General features: G+C 37.1%; 2 protein-coding genes across 6 annotated transcripts in view; one reads left to right on the plus strand and one right to left on the minus strand.

Moving 5' to 3' along the window:
- The window catches only part of LOC127625016 (zinc finger protein 501-like), a 617,707-nt gene that overhangs the window by 185,618 nt on the left and 409,594 nt on the right, over positions 1-22,495 (minus strand). Inside the window, exon 1 of one of the 3 annotated variants that reach the window (XM_052100063.1) lies at positions 936-2,734. The exons of the other annotated variants lie outside the window; for them this stretch is intronic. The gene's annotated coding sequence lies outside the window, so the exon portion shown is untranslated. Of the gene's footprint in view, positions 1-935; positions 2,735-22,495 lie in introns of those variants that run through there. 3 annotated transcript variants of the gene reach the window in all.
- The window catches only part of LOC127624989 (gastrula zinc finger protein XlCGF57.1-like), a 112,290-nt gene that overhangs the window by 64,803 nt on the left and 24,992 nt on the right, over positions 1-22,495 (plus strand). The window lies entirely within an intron of this gene.

Genomic DNA, 22,495 nt, shown 5'->3' on the forward strand with positions numbered 1-22,495 from the left:
ATGAACATAGCCTACAAAACTAATGCACCGACATAGAGGAGGAGGTGAAAGCTGTAGCGTATTTAGGGGTTTCAAACGTTCGCTAAATGTGTCAGCAGGTTCAAACCTTGAAACACATACTGGAGAGAAACTTCACAAGTGGAAAAGTGCCTCTTGAAAACATATTCAAGAACTCATACTTGAGAGAACCCACAGAAGTGCTCACACTGTGGAAAGAGTTTCATTTAGTCAGAAATCCTGAAAACATATTAAAGAATACATACAGTGAGTTTCTTTTCCCCACTCTTCGTCCTTTGGCTGAAATGCTCTGATTTACCTCCTGTTTCTTTAAAGCCCCCCTTTCTGAAAAGCCCAGTCTGCTGTGATTGGTCAGCTGGTGTAGTCTGCTGTGATTGGTCAGCTGGTGTAGTCTGCTGTGATTGGTCATTACACACTAAAAGAACAGTAAAATCTTTAAGCAAAATAAATAAAAATGTACATGTTCAAATGTTAGACACAATTTTACAGGTAATAATCTTTAACACAAGTATGTTTAAATGACAGTTTCGGGTTATTGTTACAGTGAGATTGCTCCTCACTGTTAGGAAAGAATGATGCTGTTATTAAAACACATTAAAGAGCAAAAACCTCTGACATTTCCAGCGGACTTTATTTAATAATAGGATCAAACGGGCAGATTAAATTCATATCAAAATGAAAATGTATATCTGCCAACACGAGAATCTTAATTTAAAGTGCTTGAGTTTAGCCACAGACAGACAGAAAGTGTAAATAATCTACTGGTTCTCAACTGTTTTGTTGTTTTTCTCACCGTAACAAAACAAACTACATCAGACGATAATGAGCTTCTTTTAAAGTCATTAAAACACCAAAGAGATAAAAACAACATGCACAGAAAAATCTAAATCTGTCAATGTAAAACACAAAACACGTACCGATTTTAGCGCTCAAACGGTGTTGTGGATCTCAGGTCTTCTTCTTCTTGTGTTTTCTGCAACTTCTGGAGAATTTCCGCCTCCTGCTGGACTGGAGTGTTGATGCGTCGAAATAGTTGAAAAGCGACTGAGAGAGGAGTTGAACATCCCGAAGGAAACTAACTCTTAAAGGGACAGGAGTAACATTTCCAATACCTTTATTTTTACAGCAAAATAGACTTATAGCAGATATTTAATAATAAAACAAAGATGATGATCTCAATAAAAAATAAGTCAACAAGTGATTAAATATACAACTAAATATTTTATCCCCAACTTGACATGCCCAATTCCTAATGCTCTTTAATTCCTCATGGTGGCACAATTAGGCCCACAATTGTATCATTTATATATATATATATATAACATATATATTATATAAATATATAATTTGAATTTCTTTTCATCATTGATGTATGTGTAAGCTGCTGGACCAGTCAACATTCCTTGCAGTGTGCTCAAGAGGATGTGCTGACCAGCTGGTGGATTTTCTTACTGACGTCTTCAACATGTCCCTGAGTAACGCCGTCATTCCAATGTGCTTCAAGGCCACCACCATCATCCCCGTGCCAAAGAAGTTTTTAGTGACCTGCTTCAACGACTACTGTGCCATTGCACTCACACCCACCATCATGAAGTGCTTCGAGAGGCTCATCATGAGGTACATCAAGATATACAAGTAACCAGCTTTCAATTTACCGTCAGGCAAATATCTTAACATATGAAGACATAAAAACATTTATAAATGTAAAAATAATAATTATGATGATGATAATAATCACTGAAATATAAATCATGGTTCGAGATGAATGTGTTTTTGTATTATTTCACAATGAACTGCTCTGTGGAAATAAAGAGAACTGAACTCAAAGCACCGCCTGAGATTAAATGTCTGAGGTCATTTGCAGCACTCATAGACGATACTGTTCTTGCAAAAAAATTTAAAATAAAAATCAGAAGACAGAATGAAAGAGTGAGAACCTTTTACATGCACATGTTCCACGAAACAGCATACCTCCGTATCAGCATGTCATACATGCGCATGGACGCCTTTCTGTTATCAGTCCTTAATAATATAATAGTGTTTCTTTAAGCACATGCCTGTATGTCTACAGGCAAATTATTTTTAATTTTATAATAGTAATAAGTCTAATAATAATAATAATTTAATAGATTAATAGGAAAACGAGCCAAATATCGTCAAAGGCATCAGCTATTGGCGATCACTCTGACCATCGTCAATCCCTGAGATCATCATCTGTCGGTGCAAACCTAATGTACAGTTCTCTCTATCAATTAACAAAATGTTCAGACGACCTCCTTGCTGGTTTTTCCAACACATTCAGAATCATTACCGATTTTGCCGGTGTCACTGTGGCTCGCTTCATGCGTGCGCTTGTAAAATTGATATTTTAAAGGCTCATTATCATGGTTTAAGATTCCTCTGTAATGTAGAACAGTGTTAGCATATTTACTTACAACATCCTTTCTCAGCCCTGGAACTCAAAACCATTTTCTGATGCCCCCCAAAATATATATTAAAGTAATTAAATTAATATCATAAACGTGCAACAACTAGTCCGCTCATATTAACATTTGACATATTAGAAAAAATTGATTGTGTGTCAAAAACAAGATTATAATATTCACATACATACAGTTTTTAGTCTATCGGCCATTGAAAAATCCATATCGATCGACCACTAAATGTGACTACTTTACATGTCTATAAAGAGCACTTGCTGGGAAGGAACTTTTCATAAAGGGCAGTGGTAAGGTTTCTCTCCAGTATGAATTCTCTCATGTTTTTTCAGGCTGTATAACACACTGAAACGCTTTCCACAGTATGAGCACTTGTAAGGTTTCTCTCCTGTATGAATTAGTTGGTGCTGATTGAAGTTACTGGCGGTAGTAAAGGTCTTTCCACATTCAAAGCACATATGAGCCGCCACACCGGTATGTATTTTCTGGTGCTCTTTAAAATAGAACAGTTGTGCAAAACTCTTTCCACAAAATGAACACTTGTAAGGCTTCTCATTTGTGTGAGTATTCAAATGTTGTTTTAGGTACTGTGTTAGAACAAATGTTTTACCACACTTCTCACATTCAAATTACTTTTCTCCAGAGTGATGGCGAAGATGATTCTTGAAATAGTTAACATATGCAAAACATTTCCCACATTGGTGGCACTTGTAAGATTTCTCTCCTGTATGAACTCTCATGTGTATATTAAGATTGCCTTTATGTGTGAAACTCTTTCCACACTGCGAGCAGGTGAAAGATTTCTTGTATACTCTTCTTTGAGGATTTTTTGGAGAGAAATAATTTTCTGTCTTTGAGCCACTCCAAGATTTTTCTCCAGTTATGAAATCATGCTGTTCCTCCTCCACTTCATACAGCTCTTCATGTTATTCTCTCACTTCCATCAGATCTACAATAAACACAATATATTGACAAAAATCAATACAAGTGGGACAAATATAAATCATCTAATTGAGCCCTAATGGACAACAAACATCCAGTATTTATGCATTTAGTATTTATTTTGCTGTGCAAATGGTATATAAAGCTCTGAAAAAAAAATAAGAGTCCATTGTTTCTCTGGATTTACCATTTATAGTTATGTGTATGAATAAAATGAAAAATGTTTGTTCTCTACTTTATATAGTTCTCCTCAAAAAATCCTCCACATGCAGCAATGACAGCTTTGCAGTTCCTTGGGATTATAGCTGTCAGTTTGTCCAGATACTCAGGTGACATTTCACCCCACACTTCCTTTCTTCTAACAAAAGTGGAGCCAGTTCTGTAGCATATGATTTAAGAAAATTCAGCGGCAAAACCATCTGGCCCCGGAGAATTGCCGGTTGGTAAGACCTTAATTACCTCATCAAGCTCCTCCAAGGTTATCTCAGCATCAAGATAATTCTTTGCTCAGTAGTTAGTTTAGGGAGATCTAATGGTTCCACAAAGTGTCTAATCTCTCCATCAGTAGATGAAGACATAGAACTATAAAGATCAAGATAGAATTCTTTAAAAGCATTATTAATATCAATGGCCGAGGTAGATATTTTACCACCAGCAGATTTCACTGAGGGAATGGTAGAAAAAGACTCTCTCTGCTTTATATATCTAACCAAAAGCTTCCCTGCTTTGTCCCCTGACTCAAAGTATGACTGTCTTCCCCTGAATAACCAAAACTCCACCTTCTGCGACAAAGTAGTATTACATCTATATTTCAATCGGGTCAATTCTCTGAGGCCATCAGATGACATTCTGTCCTTTAGTTCTGTCTCGACACTTTTAATATTCCCTTCCAACTCCAAAAGTTTTTGTGCTTTGGATTTTTTGATGAATGAGGCATACCGTATGATCCAATGCCTAAGAACAGCCTTAAGTGCCTCCCAAGCCACAGAGGATACTGAGGACAAGTTGGTCTCCATATAAACATTGATTTTGGACTTTAACATTTGTTGGAATTCAGGATTTTGCAAAAGAGATACATTAAAGCATCAACCATATGATTTATTTTTCTCTGCAAGTGGCAGCACTTTAAACTCACCAGGGCATGATCTGATACCAAGATGTTTCCAATTGAACAATCAACAACAGATGAAATGACAGACTTAGATATCAAAAATAAATCTAATCTATAATATATCTTTTGGACTGATGAAATAAATGTATAGTCCCTACCAGATGGGTTCAAAAGTCTCCAAATATCTGTAAGACCAAGATTTTTTTACACATCCTGTGTAGCGTCAATGTTGCTCTAGGGGGTTTACACACTTTTGCTTCACTACGATCAAGGACTGAATCCATCAAAAGATTAAAGTCTCCTCAATATTATATCATGAGGGGTGTCAGTGGCATGCAACATCCCTTCAAGATCTATAAAAAAGCCCTAATCATCAATGTTAGGTGCGTAAATATTATCCAAAATCAACCTTTGCTGATAAAACAATAATGACTCTTCCTAATTTATCTTTAATCTGTTTGAGACATTAGGAAGCCGATGGAGTGCGTACTCCAGGTAGGGAATGAGGTTTTGCCCCAAGTGAAGGAGTTCAAGTACCTCAGGGTCTTGTTCATGAGTGAGGGGACAATGGAGCAGGAGGTTGGCCCGGAGAATCGGGGCAGCGGGGGCGGTATTGCACTCGCTCTATCGCACCGTTGTCACAAAAAGAGAACTGAGCTGAAAGGCAAAGCTCTCGATCTACCGGTCAGTTTTTGTTCCTACCCTCACCTATGGTCATGAAGGTTGGGTCATGACCGAAAGAACTAGGTCGCGAGTACAAGTGGCTGAAATGGACTTACTCAGAATGGTGGCGGGCTTCTCCCTTAGAGATAGGGTGAGGAGCTCAGTCATCCGTGAGGAGCTCGGAGTAGAGCCGCTGCTCCTTTGCGTCGAAAGGAGTCAGTTGAGGTGGTTTGGGCATCTGGTAAGGATGCCCCCTTGCCGCCTCCCTAGGGAGGTGTTTCAGGCACGTCCAGCTGGGAGGAGGCCTCGAGGAAGACCCAGGACTAGGTGGAGAGATTACATCTCCACACTGGCCTGGGAACGCCTCGGGGTCCCCCAGTCAGAGCTGGTTTATGTGGCTCGGGATAGGGAAGTTTGGGGCCCCCTGCTGGAGCAGCTGCCCCTGCGACCCGACTTCGGATAAGCGGTTGAAGATGGATGGATGGATGTTTGAGACATTTCAACTGTAGATGTTTACTAGAGAGAGCACTAAAGAAAACATGTCCATGCCATATCTTATCAAATTTTTCAGCTTCCTGCAGGGACAGAAGCATTTTTTTTGAAGATACACTATATCATATTTCTTACGTTTAAGAAATAACCTTCCTTCTTTTTATAGGATGCCCCAACCCATTCACTTTCCACATGGAGAGAGACAATCCACTCATATTAACATTTTACATTTTGACATATTAGAAAAAATATATTGTGCCAAAATTAAGATTATAAAGACCACATTCCCCATTAGTGCAACAAACAACCCCCGAACTTCCCCCGGGAAAAAACAAACAAACAAAAAAACCTGAAAAAACATGCACATTAACCCTGCGTATGACACTGCCTACCAGTGTCCATTACTCTAAAGTGTACGAGAGTCCCCATGACAACTTTGCAGTCGCATTGCTCATGTCCGGTGTTTCTGTACAAACATTTATAAGACTCAATTACACTACAGAAGATAATCTATAAAACAAACTCCAGCCCATAAGCAGAATAAACACCAAAAATATTTGTAGATCATCCACTTAGTTGTCTCAAAGGTGTGTTCCTCCACAAAACCTACTCCAGCCGCTAAAAAATAAACGGGATGTTCAGTTCTTCAGGCAGTCAAACTCACTCCAATGTCCTGCAAGAAATATTGCACAAAACAAACTCCAGCCAACAGGAGGCATAAGCACCCAACACAAGCAGATTCATCCACAAGCTGTCCAAAATAAATTATTCTACACAAAACAAACTCTAGCCACTAAGCGGAACCAGCACAAAAGGAAACGAAAAAGGTGCCCAGTTTCCTCGGACAGTCAAGTTTGTTCAGTGAGATGGGTCCACTAGGCGGCAACATGAAAATCACCAAATGGCTTACTCACTCCAATATCTTTATGTAGGATAATGCTTGCTGTGGGCATGTAAATTCTCTATGGCCATCCTTAGTATCTATTCTCATCTTGGCCGGAAACATCAGTGCAAAAGCATTCCTAGAATCGATCATGTTTCTCTTGTTAAATTTCCAAAGACTGGGAACAAGAAAATGTTGTGGTTCTTCCAAGAAAGCTTTCCTTTACTCCTAGCCTCGCGTAACACAAGATCTTTATCGGATGACCTCTGAAATTTGGACAGAATTGTTGTCAGGACCCTGTGATTTCGCTCTATTCCCAGCTTATGGTCTGTTACAGTGCATTCGGAAAGTATTCACAGCACTTCAACTTTTTCCACATTTAGTTATGTTACAGACTTATTCCAAAATGGATTATTAAATTAAATTCATTATTTTCCTCAAAATTCTAAAAACAATACCCAATAATGACAACGTGAAAGAAGTTTGTTTGAAATCTTTACAAATTTATATAAAATAAATGACATGTACATAAGTATTCACAGCCTTTGCTCAATACTTTGTTGAAGCACCTTTGGCACAAATTACAGCCTCAAGTCTTTTTGAGTATGATGCTACAAGCTTGGCACACCTATTTTTGGGCAGTTTCTCCCATTCTTCTTTGCAAGACCTCTCAAGCTCCATCAGGTTGGATGAGGAGCGTCAGTGCACAGCCATTTTCAGATCTCTCCAGAGATGTTCAATCGGGTTCAAGTCTGGGCTCTGGCTGGGCCACTCAAGGACATTCACAGAGTTGTCCCGTAACCAGTCCTTTGTTATCTTGGCTGTGTGCTTAGGTTCGTTGTCCTGTTGGAAGATGAAACTTCACCCCAGTCTGAGGTCCAGAGCACTCTGGAGCAGGTCTTCATCAAGGATGTCTCTGTACATTGCTGCATTCATTTTTCTCTCGATCCGGACTAGTCTCCCAGTCCCTGCCGCTGAAAAACATCCCCACAGCATGATGCTGCCACCCCCATGCTTCACTGTAGGGATGGTATTGGCCAGGTGATGAGCGGTGCCTGGTTTCCTCCAGACACGACGCTTGCCATTCAGACCAAAGAGTTCAATCTTTGTTTCATCAGACCAGAGAATTCCCAAAAAAGCGAGCTGAGACGAGTTGAGCTGTACCGTGAAGTGAAAAAGCCCCATTAGGTTCATAGCAGAGGAGGACATGAGCACACAAGAGGAAGATCTGCCTGGACCAGAAACTACTGCATGAAGACCCAGACCACGAGAAGATGGAGGATGAGGTGGAACCTGATCCCCAGCCAAGACCATCAACTGGGTATGTATGAATGTGTATGTGTAATGAAGCCTCAGGCAAGTTGGGATCCATCTGCGGTATTTTATTGAAAACAGCACACATTCAAAGTCGTACAGGCAGGGTCAATGGCAGGCAAACAGAGAATGTAGCAGGCAGGCAGAAGAATAACAAGAGCAGGCAGAGATCAGGGCAGGCAGCAAACAATCGTAGAACTTGGGCAGGCAAGAGGTAAACAAGGCAGGCAGCAAACTAACAGGGTCTAAACAACAGGCAGGAACGGTACACAGAAAAACTAGAATATAAACTGGATACAAACTTGCTTGGTAGAGTCGCCAGAGCAAACAAGACTTCGCAAAGAATGAATGAACTGAGTGGCTATAAATAGAGTGTGGGAAACAGGGAACAGCTGTAGAGTAATCAGACCTAGGTATGCGGGTGTCTGGGAAATGTAGTTCTAGCGATCAATACTCCAGTGAATCAGATCTCCGATGACTGGAGAGGGAGGCGCTCTCTGTGTTCGTGACAGTATGAATTGTTTGTTTCTATTTAAAGATGTTATGTTTATATATATATATATATATATTCTGTTCCTGCACTCTTTATTAAAAATGTATTTACTGTAGATAGTTCAAAAGTTTGATTTTGTATGCTTTGCTGTGTAATTCTAATGTTCAATTAAATAAAGTGTGTGTTTTATTGAACACATGTATGTTTCAGTGTTTGTGTCCATCAATTTCAGATGCAATCTCAATTTATTATTACAGGTGCTCAAAAGGAGTATTTGAGAGGTTGTGTGAAATGCATCTTAACATTCTAAATGTTTGATTTATTCGGTTTTCCCACTAATCACTACAATGGTCATAATTTTTAAACAATAGATGATATTTCTAATCTGTCTACTATTCTACATTGTCCACACAATTGTGTATTTCATACCCTCTAAGTTTTCCTCTAGCTTGTAATTAAAATGGTTGAAAATGCAGTTGTCTGATGAAGTATGGTGGCCGGAGAAGATTTTTGTAACAATTGCTGTGTGAAATATTATTGATAAAGGATGATTAGCCTTAAATAAGAATGCACAGAATGGAATTTCCGGTATTTTAGGGCTCTTTAAAGGGTTAAGCGACGTTTTTACGACATTAGCACGACGTTTCTGGAACGTTAGTCAAAGTTTGTCAAGATTGAACTTATAAACATGAGATTAGCCACAGACAGACAGAAAGTGTAAATAAACCTGTTCTGATGTGTTTTAGACTTAGGTAAAGTTGGTTTTATATTCGCACATTCGCGGACTTCCGCGTTCAATAACTCGTGAGTTAAACGTTGTTGCTACACACAACACCTATCACATATAACTACAGATAAAACACCAGAAGCTACAACATAAATTTCCTCAAAACGATCTTTCCTTCGCACTGGACAAAATACATTGATCTCTATCCACAGGCTGCTAAGAAGGGACCATCTGCAAAGTGCAAACCCGAAGGAAAGCTCGTTTTGAGGAGATTAAAATATTAAAACAATGTTATTTGTGTAGTAACAATATTCAGCTCATGAGATATTGAACGCGAACTCCGCAAATATGCTAAGCTGAATATAAAAAGCAACTTTACCCAAGTTGCAGACTTGATCATGTAGGACCTTCAGGACCACATAGCCTACGTGGACAGCACCATGAACATAGTCAAGTTTAAAAAAAAAAACCCAACCAGGGTAAAAATAGTTTCAGGTTTGATATTTGCTGCGTATTCACCTAGACTGCTTTAGTGTACTTTTGTGTAGGCTATTGTACATACAGTACGCAAAAATGTTTTATGTAAAAGTTACAGTAATTCACCAAAGGGATTTTTTCATGTTCCAAAGGTTGTAGTATGTTCCTACTGAGCAGACTGACTTACTACAGGTGGAAGTTTGACAGTACCTCCCTTAGCCTACTGTACGTACTGAAGGGTTGGGGTCAGAATCCCCTGTCTCTTCAATTTAATTATATATATCCTTTTTATATATATCCTTTTGAATGATTACTTTATTCTTATTAAAAATTCAACAATCAAGTATGTATCCTAATCATTTCTGTGCATTCCAGTGTGTGCCCTTGGGTTGTGTTCACATGCAAGGGGCCTTTTGATGATAATTGTCTTGGGATTCAGAGAGCGGCGAGAGAGACTCTGTACTCATGTATTGCATATATATTATATATATATATTGTCAGTAAATCAAAACCAAATAATTTACAAGCTTTTAACTTCATGAGGTGCAATGGCAAGATATCTAACACCGGAGACGTCCTTGGTGAATCTGCCTCTGGCTGGACATTCTTTACAGTCCTTTTTAAAGTCCATCAACTTTTTGACATGTTCAGAAATCCCCTCCTGGAAACTCCCTCTGCATACATTCAGTCTTTTACAGCCAATTGGTCAAACATAAAATCTTGAACTGTCATTATTTCTGGAAGACCCCTTAGGACTTTTGCATATAAAACTCTTCGTCTCTTTGTCCTCTTTTTCTGGACCTTTCCATCATCGCTGTATCTTCTGTTTCTCGTCCGCAACACATAGACGGTAATGATGGCATTTTTCTCCTTTCTTTTGCAAAGCTCTTTCTAATACATTTTCAACTCCTCTCTACTCTGCCACCATCATCTGCTTAATAAATGCTTAAAACATTCAGTGTGGTATGTTTTTCTTTATAAACCATTTTCATAATAAAAATCTTTATAAAACAAGTTGAGGTGTTTTTCTTAATAAACTATTTTCTCAATATATGGTTACAATGATTATTAATACAAGTGTTTTACAGTAAACACATTCTTAATAAATTGTTTAACAACTACTTATGGTACCTTTAATTATAAAACCACTTTTTATTAGTTACAATTGTGGTTTACTATGACCCATAAATACTTCATATACCAAAAGCCATGATTAGAATAGAATAATTGCATATTTCACAACAATATCCACATATCTGCATCTATATATCTGTCTTAGTTGACTTGTATAAGTTTGAGGGTCAATTTATACATAATTTCACCTTATTTTCATTAAGTGAACATCTCATGTGTATTTCTTTAGGGAGTGGAGTAAAGGGGCATATTATCGTTCCTGCTTTCCTGGAGTGAAATGTTTTATCAGCCTGTTAAGGTGGACTGATCTTCTGATAATGAGCTCAGGCCTTCTTCAGCCTCGAAGAGAACTGTTGTTTGTCAGTGTTCTGTGTGCGTTTGATATTCTTTGCAGGTTCTGAACTTTGTGATATAGCCTAAAACATTCTCGGACCCTGGAAGAAGGTCACCACGGACTTAAATCTCGGAAATGGACGACAAATATTCTGATTAACGGCGATATACCCACTTATCTATCAAAAATGTATAATTGTTTAGACTTTATGTTGTCTTAGCCAATCAGAAGTAAACGATTTTGTAATGCATGTCCTTGTAAAAGGTATAATTGTGTGAGATTTGTTTGTAAGGTAGAGTTGGCTTGCGACCTCCTCGTGACTTTGACGCTGGCTCTACCAATTTAACTACAAACTATTCTTCAGTAAAATTGTACTTATTTGACTGAATTTCACGACTCCTGGTCTTCTTTCATCATATTATCTGGTCCTGGGTCTTACAACTGTACCCCCCCCCCCCCCCCCCAAACAGTACATTTATCAAATAATTTTTTCCTGTTCCAAAGGCTGTAGTGCTTTCCTAGTGACCATACTGACTTACTACAGGTGAAATGTTCACAATAACTCCCTTACTGTACAATTATCAAATATATTTATGTAATAAACATTATTACATGTGTTTATTACATATGTTTATGTAATAAACTGTAATTCACCTATAGTGTTTTTTATATTTATATTCCAATGGTTGTAGTGCTTTCCTAGTGATCAGACTGACTTACTACATGTTGAATACCGCCAATACCTACCTTACTGTAAGTATATTACAATCATATTATTCTGAAGAAATTATTCTAATTTCACGTTTTTTCATGTTCCAGAGGTTATAGCATGTTCCTAGTGATCACTCTACTCAATTAACTTTGATCAAGGTATTAGGTAAAAGTATGTATTATAACTGCTGTTCCTTGTACAACACATTTCTTTCATTGATTAAAGAAATTCAGATACTTTAGATTAATCATATTTTCAATGTTATAAATAAGCAACACCCTTATTGTAATGATTCAAGTTAAGTTTTTGTTATGAAGTCCTGAAGAAGTGGATTCTGGAATACAGGATAATGTATGACATTCAGAACCATGGACAGCGCCATTTCCAGCATGCGAAAAACATGTGTTGTGCCAAATTCAACCCCCGCCAAATTATTACCCTCTATTGATACGTTTAGGATTAGTTATGGGGAGTGGTTAGGATTAGGCAATCAGGTACTGACTTCAACGAGGGGGGGTAATAATTTGGCAAGGGGTCGAAATTCGGCACAACACCGGAAAGGACACTCGCACACACTCATCTTATGTTCAAAAAGCATTTCTATAATCACAATTCAGTCACTGCAAAGATTGAAAAAAAAAAAAAAACATCTTACCTTAAGTTAGAATAGAGTATTATGCCTTGGCTTGACTTCGATGTGAACCCAAAGTGTGTGAGTGATACACTCTGGTTTAGCTATCGCTTGCTTGCTAGACATTTTTAGTATGACTTCTCAGTTTCTTCTGTTTGGCGCACATGGTTAATTGGCATACGTGCACAGGACTGGTTGGCCCGCTTGGCAAAAAATAGAACATTTGTGAATAAATGTTTTGAATTCTGAATACTGGACATGGTGACCTTAAAAACAATTTAGTGACAATAACATTTTACTTAGAAATATTTATATTTTGCTTTTGATGCTTTCAGAGGGTCTCACCCAGCTAACACAAATACGTGACTGTTACAGAACTGCAACATTTATAATAATATGGGAGGACATATTATAAGTGGTCTAATTTAAGACGTCCTCATTGGCCCAAAACTATTTTAGGGACTTTTTCAACGACATATGAACGATACAGACTCAAAAATTCGTGCATTTACTATAGAACAAAGCACAAACAGCAAAAACAGTATGCAAACAGGTTATACATTTAAATGAACAAGGTTTGCCCCAAAAGCTTGACGTCTTCATTTTGGTGGCCCTAATAACAAAGCAAGAATAAGAAAAGACAAATGCAAGAATAAGAACAGTTCAGTGTTTTCCAATTGAACATTTAAATACACAAAGCAATTAGCACTGAAAGATAGAATCTGTATAAGCAGACAGTTTTGTTTAAAAATCGCTCATATATTTTTCTAAACATTGTCACAAAGTTATGTTGTGGCAAGTGCATTATTTCCCTTTAAAAAATGTTTATAACTTCATGACATGTTTCACTATAATCTAGAAAACCTTCGTTTGAAATCATTACTTTTTACATTTAATAATACATATTATTTTGTTTTTCTTCTTCTGAAGTCGTGATTACGATAATTTGTTTTTTAAACTAGGAAACTATAAGGCAGCATTAAACCCCCAAAATGTCAGGTGGTGGTGCAACTGTCTGAACAAATGAACAGACTAAGAAAACAATTTAACATGGTGTCTTAATAATAAAAAATGTAAAACAGTGCCATCATTTTAGGTTTGAAGCCTTTCACATTATTGTTTTTTTTTGTTTTTATAAATATCAGTAGTTTTAAATCTATTGAGGTAATTGAGAAACTTTTGTCCAGCAATTTGTATATTCTCCAATATTATTATGAATTTACAAGGTAGTAACAGTAAACATGATAATGCATCATCCAGAGGAGCCCAACTGATCTCTTTGGCAGAGTGAAAAGTTTGTAGAGCTCTCTCAAATACTGATAAAAAATGCTAATTTCAAGTATGGGTAGGTTGGTGGTACACTTTCCATGTCAGGTGGTACAACATCATATTTTTGTTGTACCACCTGACATAAAAACTGAAATTAGTTTAAACACTTTAAAATATCATTTAACATCTGAAAATTGTTTAAACACATTGTCTTCAAGAGTGTTGATGTCATTAGAAGTCTGGATCCGAACTGGAGCTGCTGTAATCTCTAGTGAAATATGCTGAGCATCCTGAGATACAAACAACGAGACAACAGGAGAAAGATTAGCATTGCTGCTGTTCATATTATTTCAGGCAAAAGATGGTCATGTGCACTTTTTACTATTTCATCACATAGTACAAAATGATGATATGTGTTAATTGAATGCTTAGCTAAAGAGATGTGTCTTTAATCTAGATTTAAATTAGGATAGTGTTTCTGGGCCCCCAAACATTATCAGGGAGGTTATTCTAGAGTTATTCCCTTACATTCTATAGGAAATCATCTGATTTTAATGAGAAATCATGGCCCAACGAGTCGTCATTTTAATTTAGTGCATTTTTATGTCTATGCACAAAAAAGGGGCTGACATTTAAGTGTTTTTTAAGGTTAGCACTGTTATGGGGTTAACAGCTGTCAGATCCAGGACCAGATATGATGAAAGAAGACCAGGAGTCGTGAAATTCAATGAAATAAGTAAAATTTTACTGAAGAATATTTTGCAGTTAAATTGGTAAAGCCAGCGTCAAAGTCACGAGGAGGTCACAAGCCAACTCTACCTTACAAACAAATCTCACACAAGTACACCTTTTACAAGGACATGCATTACATCTTTGCTACTTCTGATTGGCTAAGACAACATCAAATCTAAACAATTATACATTTATACTTTATTCTTTAGAGACATACACATGAAAGAAGTAACATTTTGTGAACTAGATCATGTAAATCACATAGAGGTTGACCCCTGTAACCTTTACTTGGTCAAGAAAAATCAGACACCATAATGCACTTAAAAATATAATGGTAGAAATGCTGACAACAAAATATGATTAAAACTATATATGAATCACTCTTTGAATATAGTAATGATTATATTGTGGAATATAGTAATGATTATATAACTTGATTCAGCACTTGTTATAGGAATAATGTAAAAACTCAAAAGGATATATAGATATAGTGAAGAGACAAGGGATTCTGACCCCAACCCTTCAGCACAAAATATAATTAATAATATGAAACTAAGATTAACTCAGTAAACTACATGCATGCATGAACTAAATAAAAATAAGTATGTGAGATTACAATAGTGATGCTTTGCCTTTGGCAAGCACCACTAATAATAATACAATTCTAAAAAATAATTGAAAATAAGAAATTAATAACTATATATATATATATATATATATATATATATATATATATATATATATATATATATATATATATATATATATTTGTTTTTTGGTTGTTTGTTTTTAAGGACCAACATTTTTATTTCGGTGCATATATTTATTCATTCCTAATATTTTCTTTATTCATAATAAATAAAATATTTTTTCAGTCATTTTCCATTTATAAATGAAATGATTGGTAAAATTTGCACATAACAAAACATTTATTGCATTGGAAAAATGTATTAATTGATTAAAGTGATCTACCACAGATACAGAAGTGGCAGATGTGGAAACCCAGTTTGACACAGAGATTTTGAAAAGAGAGACAGACTTCGACTCACAACCTATTTACCAAGAGCCAGATACTGACTCGGAGGGTCTAGAGAGTACACCTGAGCCCACAAAGGTACAGGAAGGAGAGCCTGGAGTAAATGTTCAGAGACAATGTCCAGAGGTACCAAAACAATTTGTTATCTCTATGAAAAGAAAAATGTGGAATGGGATCAAGCCACGAATATGGTCCTCAAAATTAAGACCACCTTGGACAGACCATGTGTATGACAGCTTTAAAGAACAAAATCCATGTTGTACTCTCTCATTTAAATATCAACATGCCAAGACTCCCTGGAGCAGAAAAAAAAACTTCCATATTTACATATAAAGGCAGTCTGCACATTTTCAACTTGCCCACCCAAATACACTTTCACAATGCAAAATAATCCTGCTGCACTGGGAAAATGTGATGTGAAAATGTTAGTCCAACAAACTAGAGATATACACCACAAACTTTCAGAAAAAAGGCTAGGCCAGCAACCAAACTAAAAAGAGGGAAAATAGCAAAGGCCCTAATGCATGGACCCAGTCAGTATTTTTACAGCGCACTACAATCAACACCAAACGAGCAGCTCCTGGCTGGGAACATGACGGAATCTCTCAATAAAAAAGTGTTGAAAGTTATAGGCTCAGAAATGAGGAAAAAGGAGTCCATTCACTCCAATGTCATGATGGAAATATACTTAATGCAGACATTGCTCAAGGAATGTGACACAAAATACTTCACGGTACCAGGCTACGTACAGCTTTTCAGTATGAATCCGTTCATTGTTCATTCGTACACCGAGCTTGGCATCAGCATTCTTGTGCATCATTTGCGAAGTAAGTCTCTTGTGTCCCTCTATCTTGATGCCACTGGAGGAGTTGTGTCAAAAATACCGGAACAGCCGAAGCGTGTGCTGTACTATGCACTCGTTCTTCCAGGGAACGCTAGAGATGCCAGGGAAGGACTGAGAGACTTTGCCACGTATGCTTTCGCAAGACTCCAAAATGCCAACAACATGACTGAATCAAGAATTGTGTTCCGTGCATTTTGTGGCCTGCTCACAACCCCACAAAACACAAACCTTGTCAAAGAAAGTCTGTGTGTTTTGGAGAGTGTCATTTCAAGATCCAAAGAGGATACACTGGAAGAAACTTCCCAATCTGAAGACTGGGAAATGTGTGAAAGTGAAGAGAGAAGACATGCAATGACCATCATTGGCAGATCACCATTCACTGCTTTCTTCCAGCAGATCATGAAAGAGGTGAAGGAAGAAGAGGAAGGTGATGAGACATGTTTGGCCAAAGAGGACAACCCATACTTTTGTCCGGGCATCCTCACTGTCCTCTTTGATACCTACCTTGCCATTTTTCCTCTTTGGAGTGGCTTGCTGTTGGGAGACCTGACTACCGGTAGGTATGAATCTTGTGAACAGGATTTGGTGACAACATTGACACTACCAAAAACAAGAGATACCAATTGTCACATAGAAAGGTGGTTTGGAATTGTCAAACATTCCATAATGCATAAAGAACAAAATGTCAAACCAGGAATCTTCATAAGAAAAATGCATCAGTCTCTGCAAACAAGATATACAGAGCACATCATTCTGTATAACCTTCCTCAAAAGCTGTTGCTCCAGCCTGAGCCACCTCTGAACCTTGATCAGTGTCAAGAAACTTGGATGAAGAAGAAGGAAGAACGTTTCCCAAACACCAAATCCAAATTCTTTTCTGATCCTCAGAGAATGCCTGTTCCACAAAAAAAGAAAAGAAGGATCCACAAAGATAAGCCAAAAAGCCACAAACAGTCAAGTCCTGAGCCAATGCAGCTTCCTGCAGAGGCATTCCCTGTAGAGGAAGAGGTAATTAAGTTAGTACAACAAATGAAACTATTTATTGCATATATTCAGCTAACTTATTATTGACTATATGAAGTGTGTAACATTCACAGATTGACATGTTATGGACAAAACCGCACAATGAACTGGTTGTAGCCATTGTGAAGTCTGACGATCAGAATCTGGAGTTCCTGTTACATCACGAGCAGTTCCTAACACTGAAGCCGCATGACTGGTTATTTGGAGAGGTACACATATCATAACAAAAATATCTAGTAAATACAAAATTGTACTATATATATACATTTATAAACTATAAAAAATGTTGTACCTAAGAAAATGTAAATGCCAGATACTAAATGTTTTTTTTCTTAATGTACGTACTAATTTAAATAAATTGAATAATTGCAATGATTTATCTTTTTTTTCCCCAGACGATCGAGTGCTATTTAAGAGCTGTACTTAATGCAAAGGGTGCAAATATCTGCCAGCTAAGCCATTACACCACAAGTGTCATTTTAAATGGCCCAGAAGACCAGGTCAAACGACAAGGTTTGAAAAAAGTGAGTGCAACTACTTATGATTCTGCATTTTTATATGTCCATGTATTTTACAGTACACAAATACGTTTATTTACTTTTCTGATATATAGGTCAACTTTGAGCAATATGATGGGGGTCATCTCTGTTGTAAATATCAGACACGTGCACTGGAGGTTTGTGGCAAGTAAAAATATATTATAAGTAAAAAATACAATTATTGTGTTGTATGACTATTACAGATAAACATTGATACACCCATACATAAATGTTTGACCTTTTCACAGACATTTAATTGAATGACTAATTATTATTCTTTTTTTTATATTTAGTATCTACATGCTACAAATAACACCATTTTCATACTTGACCCTCAACGTGGTAGTAATGAAATGAAACTTGCCACACAAGCATGCAAAAAATTTGTGTATGTTATGTTGTTTAAAAAATCTGTAACCTTTTTCGATCTACAACACTAATATTGGAATATTAGCATATGGATGTTGCTGAAGACCACCACAACCCCACACACTGTATTTTTCCTACAACAGGGAATATTTCAGGAAGAGAGGAAACCAGCATGGAAGAAAAGACTGGGTGGACACTATGTGGAAGCCTGGGACAATACACCATTCGTTCCAGGAGGATGCTTTCAGCTGTGGTGTCTTTGTGATGCAGGTAAATGGAGGGAAAACTACTTTACATAAACACTGTTCTCACATTTTCCCATATGAGACTAGTAATGTTCTCCGCTCTCCTTCTAGATGGCCAAGCAGGTGGTGGAACACTTTCCAAACATTCCTGAGAGCATCAACATAATACCCAGCAAAGAGGAGATGTGCCACATCAGGAAAAATGTTGCCAAAACAATTTTGCAGGCATCAGGTATTGGCAAACTATTTTGAAAGAACAGTTTATTTCCAGAGACAGAGTGATGGAGTATAATTATCTACATTATCATAATTGCAGAGTCGAGAGATGAGTATTGCTCTGTATGTGGACAAAAAGACACTAAGGACCAAACAGAGGAGCTCTGCACCTGGGTATTCTTTATGTAATTATTGCCTATTTGTTGAAAGTGAAAAGAAATTGAAGAGAAAATGAGTTTTCACAAATACATTTCATAATTACAACAGTTTCTGAATAAATCTAACAATGTCCTCTTTTTCTTCCCGGTTCAATGTGAATTATGCCAGAGGTGGTTTCATGTCCAGTGCCTCGAAATGAATCTGCCACCAGAAGAAGAACCATGGATTTGTGGTTTGTGTTTGTAAGCTATTCAGTTAGAGGAGCTCATGCTAAAAGTGTGTTTAAATTGTAAAAAATATGTATGTATTTGATGAAGCAGAAAAAATACATACGTATATATATTTTCTTGCTTATGTTTTATCAATTTTGCTTATGCTTTATCATTTAATCATTTGTATATTAAATATCATTTAACCAAATCTAATCAATCATATTGTAAGAAACATTACTATTAGGTTGATGTGTTTACCATTATTATCATTTGAAATGTATGCTTGCTGCTTTTCTTTTATTAATTTGTATGCCTCAAATGTAGCTGACTGATTTAGAAGTCTGTAAGTGTCCATAGACAGACCACAAATGCTTGAATGTCTCAGAATAAAGTGACAAATGAATGTTCTCTAAGCTAAACCTCTTGCAGAAGGGACATGTTGTGCAGTTCTGTATTGTGTATTGTATTAAGATGAACATAAAATAAACAACTTTCTGACTGACACTTTTAGGGTACCAGACAATGTGTGTATGCCTCACCCCACTTGTCCTGGCAAATTATCTCCGCCCCATAATTCCCTTTATAAAACAGACAATATAATTTTCCTTCAATGACTTAATATCAACAAAATATCTCAACATTGCTGATTCCAGATTCATTTCTGGAAGCCGGGCTAAATTAGCAAGCACTGTTACTGCATTCAGATATCAGATACAGACATTAAAGAATACATGAAAAGAACATTTCAGTAATTACACTGGTAACTTCTATAACAAAGTAAAATCTCATGTAGTTCACAACCTTTGTTGTCAATAAGCCAGCATGACCTTTGACCCACGGAGTCGGGAAAGGTCTACCCATTAGTATTTCAAATGGGGACACTTGATAGTGTCATCCTGAGTTCAGTAATAATGGCAGGAAGCACATCTACCCAAGTCCTACCTGTTTCCGTACATGCTTTGTTCAACATTTCTTTTAATGTACGGTTTGTTCGTTCTGCCACACCCGCTGACTGGGGGTGGTATGGAATGTTAAAAATGCCAATTAATGTTGAGGTCCTTTGCTAGGAGCTGTCACCTTTGACTCAAATGGTGTACCATTGTCACTCTATCACTGTTGGTATACCAAATCGAGGAATTATTTCCTTTGCCAATACTTTTACCACCGTTTTAGAATTTTCCCTAGCACATGGGAATGCTTCTGTCCATTTTGAAAATCTGTCAACTATTACAAGGAGTAATTTCAGATTTCTGCATGCTGGCATGTGAGTGAAATCAATTTGTAGATGTTGAAACGGTGCCTCAGGATGTTGTAAGCTTTCATGTGATGCTGGTTTGTCTTGGTGGTCTCGAGCGCATGTCAAACATGAGTCTAATATTGTGTGGACAGTTGCTCTGACGACGTGTATGCATTAATTTTGATTGATGGAATCGATTACTTTCTGTTTGACACATGAGAAAGGCCATGATAATGTCTGCATAGTATTACTATAGCGGTTTTTGGCAAGGCCAGCTGGCCTTGCTTGTCTCTCAGAAGTCCGTCTGGACTGTCCTGAACTTCCTGGTCTGACCAGTGAGCGAAGTCTGTGTCTGTGGGATTCGCTTGCAACACCTTTATGTCTAGATCTTGAGTTGGCGTGCTGGCCATAAGTTGCACTTCTCCCTCCTCTGTTCCGTATGGGCTATTTATTACCTCTTTCGCTGCCCATTTCGCCACCTCGTCAGATATTTAGCTCACGTGTGGTGTGCTTCTGTGGTTAGCACACATACATACAGAGTTAGATGTCAAACTAAAGACAGCATGTACAATTTATATTTCTCACAACAAGTCATTTCATAATTACACGTGCAATATGACATCATATGGATAGAATAGGCTACGTGGAATTTTTACATTAAAAAACCAATGTGGTTAAATCCAGAAAAACATAATGTTAAATATACATTTTCACAAACTACATGGATTATACAGTTAAGTGCAGAAGTTTGCACTCCCCTTTTGTTTTAGAAGTTTTCACATCCCTTTCAGAATGTATACAAAAAAATATTATATATATGTTTATGTTTATGTAATTTACTCTTACTTTCACAAATCATCCTGCTCAGAAGTTTTCATCTCTTTGGTTCTTCTTGTGTTGCCTTCTTGAACATCAGTAATTGTTTGCACTTTTTGTAATGGTTGTGTTTGAGTCCCTCAGTTGTGGGGTTTTTTCTTAAGAAAGTGGACATCTTCACTGCTCAGGATAAAGCAGGGACTCATGAACAATTATTACACAAACAGTCATTGATCATCAAGAAAGCAACACACCATATTAAGAACTAATGTATTGTAAACTTCTGCACAGGATCATGTGTGTAAATTGACCTTTAGCTCATTTGGTTTGTTCTGAAATGGGAGCTACAATTGTTACAATATTGCATATTCTTCTTAGTTCGGTTCACTTTCACAAAGCAACATTTCAAAATGGGCCAAAACTGTGTCATTTGCAGCACGGTTATTTTTATCCTTCAAAGTTGCTGACGTCAGCCTACCTGTATCCTGCTGCTATCTGAGAGAAGTGATCGCACTAAAATTACCTCAGGAATCATAAAACATTTCCTAGGCTATTCTAGGCTATTTACAGGATTTTACGATGAATTACTGTGAGGTGCTAACCTACAAATGTCTTCTCCAATAATCTATCAGTAATGTTCATGGTTTTTATGGGAGTATTGTTTGGTTCTTCGGTCTGTAGGATCGGATTGCATTCTCAACATAAGTGAACCAAGCAAGTTTGTTTGCTTTTGGTCCGAGACCACCTCATTCAGTCGATCTCGGGCTGATTGTTTTGGTGCAGATCCGAGTGTGATTGCCGTGTTCATATAAGCCTAAACGAACCGAACCAAGAGAGAAAACACAACAGGTTCCTCAAGTAGAGGAATATAGCTGATAAAATGTGTCTGATCAGAAGGTAAAAGTTATTTCCACATTCTGCTGGTTGGGAGCAGAGGTATTCAAGCTTTAATATACTTTTTTAATAGAGTTCAAAAGTAACGGAGATCTATTGAAAGTTGCATTTTTAAACTTCAAAGTGTTGCTAAAAATATGACTCTTCATGTGCTCCCTAGACATTTACATTTAGAGAACATATTGGCATATTGTGTTCTTTAATTTTTTCCTAAAGTTTCTGTATTTGGTTTATTAAACCTGAAGGAACCCTGTATGAATATAAACCTTTTGCACCGCAAAAATCACAAATATATACTGGACATTTGTCATGTTCTGCAATTAAATTTGGGTTACATTTTTCTTTATTCAAAATATATTTAAATGTTTCACTATTTAATTGATTTTTGTCAACTAATTTTGTTTATTGTAGAGTTGATGGAAGTGAGAGAAGAATGTGAAGAGCTGAAGGAAGTGGAGGAGGAACAACAACATGGTTTCATAACTGGAGAAAAATCTTTAAGCGGCTCTAAGACAGAAGACAATTTCTCACCTAA

The sequence above is a fragment of the Xyrauchen texanus genome, chromosome 31 (assembly GCF_025860055.1).
Source record: "Xyrauchen texanus isolate HMW12.3.18 chromosome 31, RBS_HiC_50CHRs, whole genome shotgun sequence".
Lineage (NCBI taxonomy): Eukaryota > Metazoa > Chordata > Actinopteri > Cypriniformes > Catostomidae > Xyrauchen > Xyrauchen texanus.